Source organism: Populus alba, chromosome 5 (genome assembly GCF_005239225.2).
Source record: "Populus alba chromosome 5, ASM523922v2, whole genome shotgun sequence".
NCBI classification, from domain to species: domain Eukaryota; kingdom Viridiplantae; phylum Streptophyta; class Magnoliopsida; order Malpighiales; family Salicaceae; genus Populus; species Populus alba.
Genome location: NC_133288.1, coordinates 15,822,383 through 15,830,806, shown reverse-complemented (window position 1 = coordinate 15,830,806; position 8,424 = coordinate 15,822,383). Strand labels below are relative to the sequence as shown.

At 39.6% G+C, this 8,424-nt stretch overlaps 1 pseudogene; it reads right to left on the bottom strand.

Annotated features, from left to right (window-relative positions):
* Nucleotides 1–1,528: 1,528 nt before the first annotated feature.
* On the bottom strand, nucleotides 1,529–7,960 carry LOC118045864 (uncharacterized ATP-dependent helicase C29A10.10c-like; annotated as a pseudogene).
* Between the last annotated feature and the right edge of the window lie 464 nt (nucleotides 7,961–8,424).

Genomic DNA, 8,424 nt, shown 5'->3' with positions numbered 1-8,424 from the left:
TTATATTCTTTTTAATTTAATGTCAATTTAAAAAAAAAAAAAAAACTCTTCGAACTCTATTTTTGAGAAATAAATATTAAAAAAAAATTATTTTCATTGAGTATTCATGCGAATTGTTTTTCAAATATTTTACATATTAGTTATACATAAAATTATTTAAAAATTGCAAATATATTTATAAAAATCTCTAATCTTATTATATATATATATATATATATATATATATATATATTCTTATTTAAAGCATCTTTGTAATTCTTTTTTGTCAGTCCATCATGATTATTTATTTTAAAAGGGTTAATTTTAAGATTAAAAAAAAAACAAGAAAAACAATGGCCAAGAAAGATCATTCAAGATCACGTCCCGGTTTCCTATTTTTTTTTCAACAAAAATTTACACGCTGGCTACTTGATTTTTTTTTTATAATGTCATCCATTACCACTAAATTATAAAATTAAGACAAAACAATTGAGACCACAATATAATTTTACTTTTGTAGTGTGAATAAATGTAGGAGACAGCACATTAATGGCAGCGGTGAAAGGACCTCCTCTTTTAATTTAATTTATAATAAAAATAAAAGAAGAAGCTTTTTTGGTTCAAGAAGGACATCATAAATAAAATAAATAAAAGATGAACACGTGCGTCAATTTCCATCTGACTGCTACTTTCTGAACTCCCATACCCTGTTGTCACCCTTGTAGCCTGGGCATTGTTTAGGCACGCCATGCCTGCATTTGATCCTTTTCAACGTGGTAATGCCATCGGGCCCAGAATATTGATTAGCAAACACTTGAATCCTGCATTCAAGCACCGTCGCAACACACATATCGTTCCAACCAGAATTGGAGCCTGGTCTTTGTCCTACGGCGTTTTTGTTGAAATTCATCACAATGTCATAATGAACAACGATATGAATGCTGGAGACAATGGAAACAAAGAGATTGTCTTTCCTTGTGCGCAATAAAACCAGGTGGACGTCTTTCAAGCAATAACTCCCAACCACTCCGCAACGATTATCGCTTAGTTCATAGATATTCATTTGTTACTCCAGTCTTCTTCACCATATACATCATCATCATCCAACGTCTTCATCATCATATGTTCAAGAATGCCAGTTCTTCTGCCCAGAGTATGATTGACAAACAAATATAAAAACACTAGAGCTCGGATTCACATACCGATGCCTTGCATTATTAAAACAATCTTATCACCAAAATGGACACATTAAACAGGTTTTTTTTTCTCAACTTTTGATGGACTTTATATTTTTATTCTTTTTAAACAAGTAGTAATCAAAGAGTATTTGCAAGCACATTGGGTGGCCTCGAGCGCACCTGCAGAATTACTTGCTCCACAGAATTAAAAAATGTAACTAAACGGAAAAATTATTGTTATGAAAAAATTGACTACTTTCCTTTTATGTTAACAAGATACCATACGATTTCACAGCTGAAGATGTATGCGCAAAGTCAGTTGAAGTCATGAATGCCTCTAGTATTGGAATTTTGTTAAACAAATCCTGTACTTTCCTTCTTTTTTTCCTTCTGTTGCAGGCATATATTTACTTACCCTTCGAGAAAGAACAGGAAGAAAGAAGACTTTGGCTTAACCATCCAGTATCTTAGCCCCTTCAGAGAGTATTTTGCACGCCCAAATAATGTACACAGCATCTTCAAAATGTGAACTCTTTGTCGAACCACTGAAATTGATAAAGAACCAAGGCGATGAGATGCAATCCGAGAGCTTCAAGACAGGAGTGCATGACTGGAAGCCTTCCAACACCCCAAATCAATTAAAAAGGCATCAAAGTATTCCTCAATTTGCACAGGTTCCGTTGCAAAATAGAGGCACCTCATAGTAACCAGGTATGCAAAGAGCTCCTTGATGCCACCAACCGATTCCTGGTATTCAAGCAAATCCAAAGCATTCGCTATCAGCTACATGATCACCAGACATGAAGCTTAAATTAAACCAGATGCTATTGCATCTAACAAAATAATTCTTACCTTTGAACCTGGAAGCTGGTCAGTTAAGGGTATGATCTGCCACAACCTACCCAAAAGCACCCCCATCTCCTTGCAGATATCGCAGGAATCGATTTGACCAAACAGATCTATACTGCAAAAGCAACCATCTTGACTTATCCACTTACACATTCACCATTAGCACACAACAACATTTTGTTTCATGTTTTGTTCAGCAGAAGCAGTTGGCATAAGCAGCCCGAGTTGGGAACTAGGTCCCAATCATGTTTAGCAGATATGCATCGAAATGACAAGCCAAGGTTCAAAAGGCCTTTCTGGAGCTAGGAGACAGTATCACGAATTTGGGGGAATATATCATGGCAATGCTACCCCAAAGTTCTGAAACAAATTTCAGACACCTACCAACACTTCTAGGAGCCTCTCTTTCCTACAACTGCAGAGGAACCTTGCTTCTTCTGTATACCATATTGCCAGGCATCTCTTGATCTATCACCAGATTGATCAAAATCATCTAACGAATTGTCCATTGGTGGCTTAAAAGGACCACAACTCCCATTCCTAGAAATCACAGATGCACCTGAATTCTCATCATCCTCTGATGGTGTCCCTGATCTGGATTCCATGTGCATATCCAAAGATCTATGTCTTGGTCCACCTAACCTCAAACCCCTTACATTGGAAGAACCTTTGCCCTGGGTCCCCTTCAAAACAAAAAAATCTTTGGGGAGGGAGTCCATATTCATGTAACAATTCCTTGCTTTAGCATCGGCAACTAATGCAGACCAGTCATCTGATTGCACGAGAGAAGTAGCATTCCCCATGACCTGTTGGGAAATCAAGTTCAGTGGCTGGGGAGATGCAGCTATTGGGTGATGGCACAAATGAAAAGCTTACAAATGATATGTCAAATAACAAAGTGAGAGAGAGCAGGTTAGAAATAAAAGAGAGAAAACCATACCCATAGAGCCCTCTTGGCACGTGTAAGAGCAACATTCATTCGGCGGATATCTGCTACAAAACCGACACCATGATTTGAGGCCCGGACACAAGACATGATAATGACATCACGCTCCTGACCTTGGAAAGCATCGACAGTATTAATATAGATATCTTTCCCTTCTTCAGATTTTAAAACAGATGAAAACTCTTGTTGGAGGCATTTTAACTGCAGCTTATATGGAGTGATTATGCCAACCGTGATTCTCCCCATGCCCAAGGATTTTATGGATTTCTGAAGATGCTCATACAACTGAAGACAGAATTGTGCTTCGTGTATGTTCTGATAAGATACCGATCCACCTCTGTGTGACTCCCGCCCATGAGTAACATCATAGAATAGATAAGGTCTAAGTAAAGGGTCCTTGTAGTATGTCTCATCTGGTAAAGTTGCAACACTTTCACTGTCAGTGAGACGTCCTTGGTAAAAGTACCGTGAAGGGAAATCTCGGATTTGAGGATGCATCCTGTATTGCACGGATAATAACATTGTTGGGCATCCAGCTTGCTGAAACCTTTCGAAAAGGCTTCTACTGTATAACAAGGTTCCAGCTGCCTTGCTGATAACTGTTGCAGGAAGTTGCTGAGGATCGCCAACAAGAACACACCGTGCAGCACAAGTGCAAGTGGAGGAAGAACAGCAACTTCGCTGGCTTGAGCAGCCTCATCAATAACTACCATATCAAAACCATGAGTAAGACGAGAGAACAACTTGCGACCACTGCTTGAGACAGTAGTGAACACAATCTCAGCCTCATTGGCAAAACTTGCCTCGAGACTAGCTCGGGCTTCTTCTAGATTAAAATTGCTACCAGCACGAAACCTGGGTTCTAAGATGAGAAGGCGAGAGATTTCAACTAGAACTTTATCCCTGCTTTCAACAGCAGCCGCAAGGTTCTGAAGTAATGCATCTCGGTTTTGGTCCCTAGCCATAAGAACATCAGGATCAACACCAACAGATCCTTGGGAACGACCATCCACGGCTGCAAAATTAAGCTTATTTTGAAGATCAGCAATTTGTCCTGAGAAATAAGCTTCCTGGATTTTTAATTCTTGCATCCATTTTGAAAATTTCTTCACGGCTCTTGATTAAAAGTTGCTCAGTTCTCCGCTCAACAGAAACTGCCTGAGCAGCACGTGATTGCGAATCAACCCCAACTCTGGCCACATCAGGCCGGTAAACTTTCATCTCACCATCAATAAATCCACGATCAAGAACACGTGCAAGAAGTTCATCAGTTGCAGCATTAGAAGGAGCACAAACTAACATCCTGGGCTTTGGACAGAGTTTTGAAAGGGAGCGGAAGAGATTCTGGTCCATGTTATGAAGAACTTCATCAATTGACCCCAAAGCAATATTGTCAGAATTGCTTTCGTTGGCTTGTTTATAGCTCTGGGGTGCCAGTTTCTTAAGCAAAGAAGTATAGTAATGCTGATACTGAACCAGATGGATGACGTTTAGCATTCCCCAGACAGTATGCGTCTTACCTGTCCCTGGAGGTCCTTGTACAAGAGTAAAGGGCCATGGTTCTTGCCTCTTAGTTACCCCACTACTTGTACCCGCAGCAGTATGCGTGGCAGCCCATTGGATTGCAGCCAGCTGTGGCCCATTGAATGTCCTCCGCAAATGGTCAACAAAATTCTGTGTGAAGCATTCAGGCATGGCTGGGGTCTGCTGCTCATATTTTGGGAAGTGATCTGAACTGGGCTTTAGGATTGCAGCTTGCATCTACCAGAATGGTATAGAACATTTAGTTTCAAATATGAGAAAAAAGACTAAACTTAGAAATTAACAAGTATCTGGCTGTTACCTGTAAATTGAGACGGCAAAATGCATGCAGCGCAACATACTCACGCTGGGTGGTTGCAAGAGAACCAAGGACAGTCAAATACCAGGTGCCTCTGGGTTGAAGTTTCCTCAAAATATGATCCTCATCAACCTTGCTGGTGAAACAAATTATAGAATAAGCAAGCAAACCATCAGTATGAAATAAAGAGAACAAAAGTCTGACAAGATCAGGAATTCTGGTGACTTAAAGACATTTGAAGCAGGCATAAGCACCAAGGAATAAATTAAGATTGAGGTAACAACCTGTGAGGATCATAAGAGTCCCCAACAAAAAAATGAAGGATTGCACCAGGAGGATCACGAGAATCCAAAGGGATGTGTCTTCTAACAGTACCAGCCACACGTCCATTGATATCAGGCTCCTCATCATCTTCATTTGATGACGAGGTGTTGTTCCTCTTGGATCTTACTGCTTCACATGATGAAAATTATATTTGCATATTAGAAAGCCAAAACGCACTTTGATTTATATGCAATGAAACAGAATCGCAAAAGTGGAACAGTCATAACAAACCTGTTCCAGGCCTTGGAGTTGAGAGAACTGCAACATCACCCTCCTTGAATGTCCACTTGCACTCATTTGCTGGAAGAACAATGACATCATACCATCCTATGGCCACAAGAGATTTCTTCAATCAGTCAACAAAACAGAACATAGATATACACCACTACAGTAATAATGCAACTCAATACCTCTTTCCCGCCTTTCAATGCTCTTTATACGAACCATAATGTGTGCATTAGTTTCAGCTGACTCCTCCCATGTGCTGTAAAGTTGAGCTCGGCATTCCTCAAAAAGAAGAGGCTCAAATACTCTTACATATTCTTCCACAGACTCAAAGCGACCCGGAACACATTGGAGCTCAGAGTCCTCTGGGGCACACAATAATAAAACAAAATAAGATTCAAAAAATGCAGGGACCATAAAGGCAAAGGAAAGAACAAAGCTCTCAAAGAAACATACAGAAAGAATCGACATCCACATATTTTCTTAATGAATATATACAAGGTGGTTAAATTTCAAGTAACGATGTAGAATCAGAAAAAAAAACACTGCACCACGTTTTGACCACCTCCTAGAACATGTAAATTGGCAAGTAAACATCTTTCAAGCTTGAGATGCATGTAGCAAACAGCTTTTACTTATTAAGGACAGGCACAAAAAAACCCTAGCTGATCCACAGTTCCCTATTGCAATGTAGAGAAAAAATGATAGAGGATATGGAATGCACAAATAAAAAACATCCAAATTGGTCAAAAAATTTAGGAAACAAGATATGTGCTGAGATTGGTTTGTCCAACTTTTATGAGTTGCTGACTACCAAACTCTTCTTGATACATCTCCAATCTGTCCTCTTCAATTTTGCACTTCCCACCCCCTCCTCTTAAGGATTTGGAACAGATGCAGTATACAGGCACTATGTTCTATCTTTTCAGCCCGAAAACCAAAAAAAGGTCACAGATAATGCATATAGACATATACAAATTGAGACATGTATATGTTTTGTTTAATACCTGGGTGATGCCAAAATTTTTCATTAGTCACCTCCCGTATTAGACGTTCCACTGATGTGTCCTGATAGGGTGTACTGGCTCCAGTCGACTTTTTCACAGGAAGGTATTTCTTGTTTCCCAACTTTGAATCCATGGAACCTTGGTTGATAAGAGCAGGCTTCCTGTTTAGAGAATTGTGAGTTTTTTGGCTGTCTTAAATCAGCTGGATGCTTCCACGAACTCTCAGCAGGCTGTTTCCATGTACTCTGTTTCTGAATAGGTGGCAGGTGTGTGTCTACAGGAAAATCAGAGTCACCATTCACTTTCCTATTCTTAGCTGGCTGTGCAGAATTTATATCACCATTACTTTCAGATTTGGGTGTACAAGACTCCACAGAAAAGCCAACATCATTACATGGCAGATCAGCTTGTTTCTGATCCTTTAAAGGATGACCAGGCCTTTCTCCAGATCGTTCAGCAGGTTGAGGAACAGTACGAACCTCCTTCACGGTACGCATGACGTTTGGCTGCCTTCTTGGTGTTGAACTTTTCATAATTCCAGCTTGCTTGACTTCATCTATATTAATCAACATGGTCTGCCTATTACGCTTTTTACCCAACATTGCTTCTTTGTGTTGGTCTATCTTCCTCTTCCCCGGATTAGTTGAAAACTTAAGAGCATGACTTGCTTCAATACCTCTAACTTCACGTTGTTAGGGACTGAGGCAATTTCTTCCTGACCATCCATACACACATCATCATTAGCATTTCCATTTGAATTTCGACTACCATTATTTTTATAATCATTCTGACCCTGATCCAGACCAGGTGAAACACGGTCACAGCTTTCAGCCTTAGTGTTATCAATAACCTTAACACTGCTAGAAACATTCATGGAAACCATAACAGAAGTACCTTCTACTTCAGACATTCCTTGAAATTGAGAAGCTTTGCCCTTTTCATGCATACTATTGCCAGCACACACATTAGCAGTGTCCTCTGCGTCAGACCACTCACCTTCCTCTCTTTCCACAACTTTAATTTCTGCAGAACCAGATCCAGAACCAGAAGCTAGAGTTTGTGCATCTTTCTTATCATCATCAGTAATTGTTTTTTGATGGTGATGCTAACTTGGGATTGTGTTCCTCAGCCATCTTCTGTTCAAAAACCCACTTCAGGGAAAAAAGCAACCCTGGGTCGAATAAAAGGCTGAAAAACCGGATATAGATGATGCGTGTGAAAAGGCATGGTTGTTTTTTATTCCTTGGGGACCCATTGATGCTACAAACATGTCAGAAGGATGGGAATTTGCAGAAGGAAGTGCCTTGTGTGGCTGCAGGCATACAGCATGATCAATCTCATCATCCTCAGTTGGGGGTTCATTAAGATCAAATACTGGCCTTCCTCGGGAACCCATTTCATATGTATATGCATACAAACTGAATCTTCCACACGAGAATCTCTAATTGCTTGAGTATCTATTTTCTTCTTATCAAAGAATATCAGCCTTAAAGACATAAAAGAGCCCCTTGATAAGTTGGTCAAAGGAGTTGAACAATCATTGGATATCTGCAAATCCAATTCCCATAAAATAAATAAGAAAGCAAAAGCAGCAGGCAATTTATTATACAATACAGAAAACATGCAGGTACAAAGAACAGGTGTAAAACGTATTAAAAAAGGCCCCGATGGACAATCTTTCTAATAGCTACGTAGTCAAGCCAATGAGGCATAATTCAATGGTAAAGGACTTGTGCTAAGGTTTCCCCTCCAATCAGGAATCGGGGTCTCCCAACCACTAGCTAATATATGGAATGCTCATAGTCAAATCCTTCTTTTCTGACCCATCAAAGTAAACTACCCAGTAAAATGCAAGGACTCGTAAGAAATTAAAAACTCAATATAAAGCTTCAAGCACCTGCAGCTTCAAGCCTGCAGCAGTTAATGCAAAGGCAGCTGGCAAGGATGCTCCTTTCAACTTACTAATCACACCTATATTATCATTTACTGTAACCAGTACTCATGGCAACATATCCCCAAATCTATATTTAAAAGCACATACATCCATACATAGAAAACCAAGCAATATTGGTCACA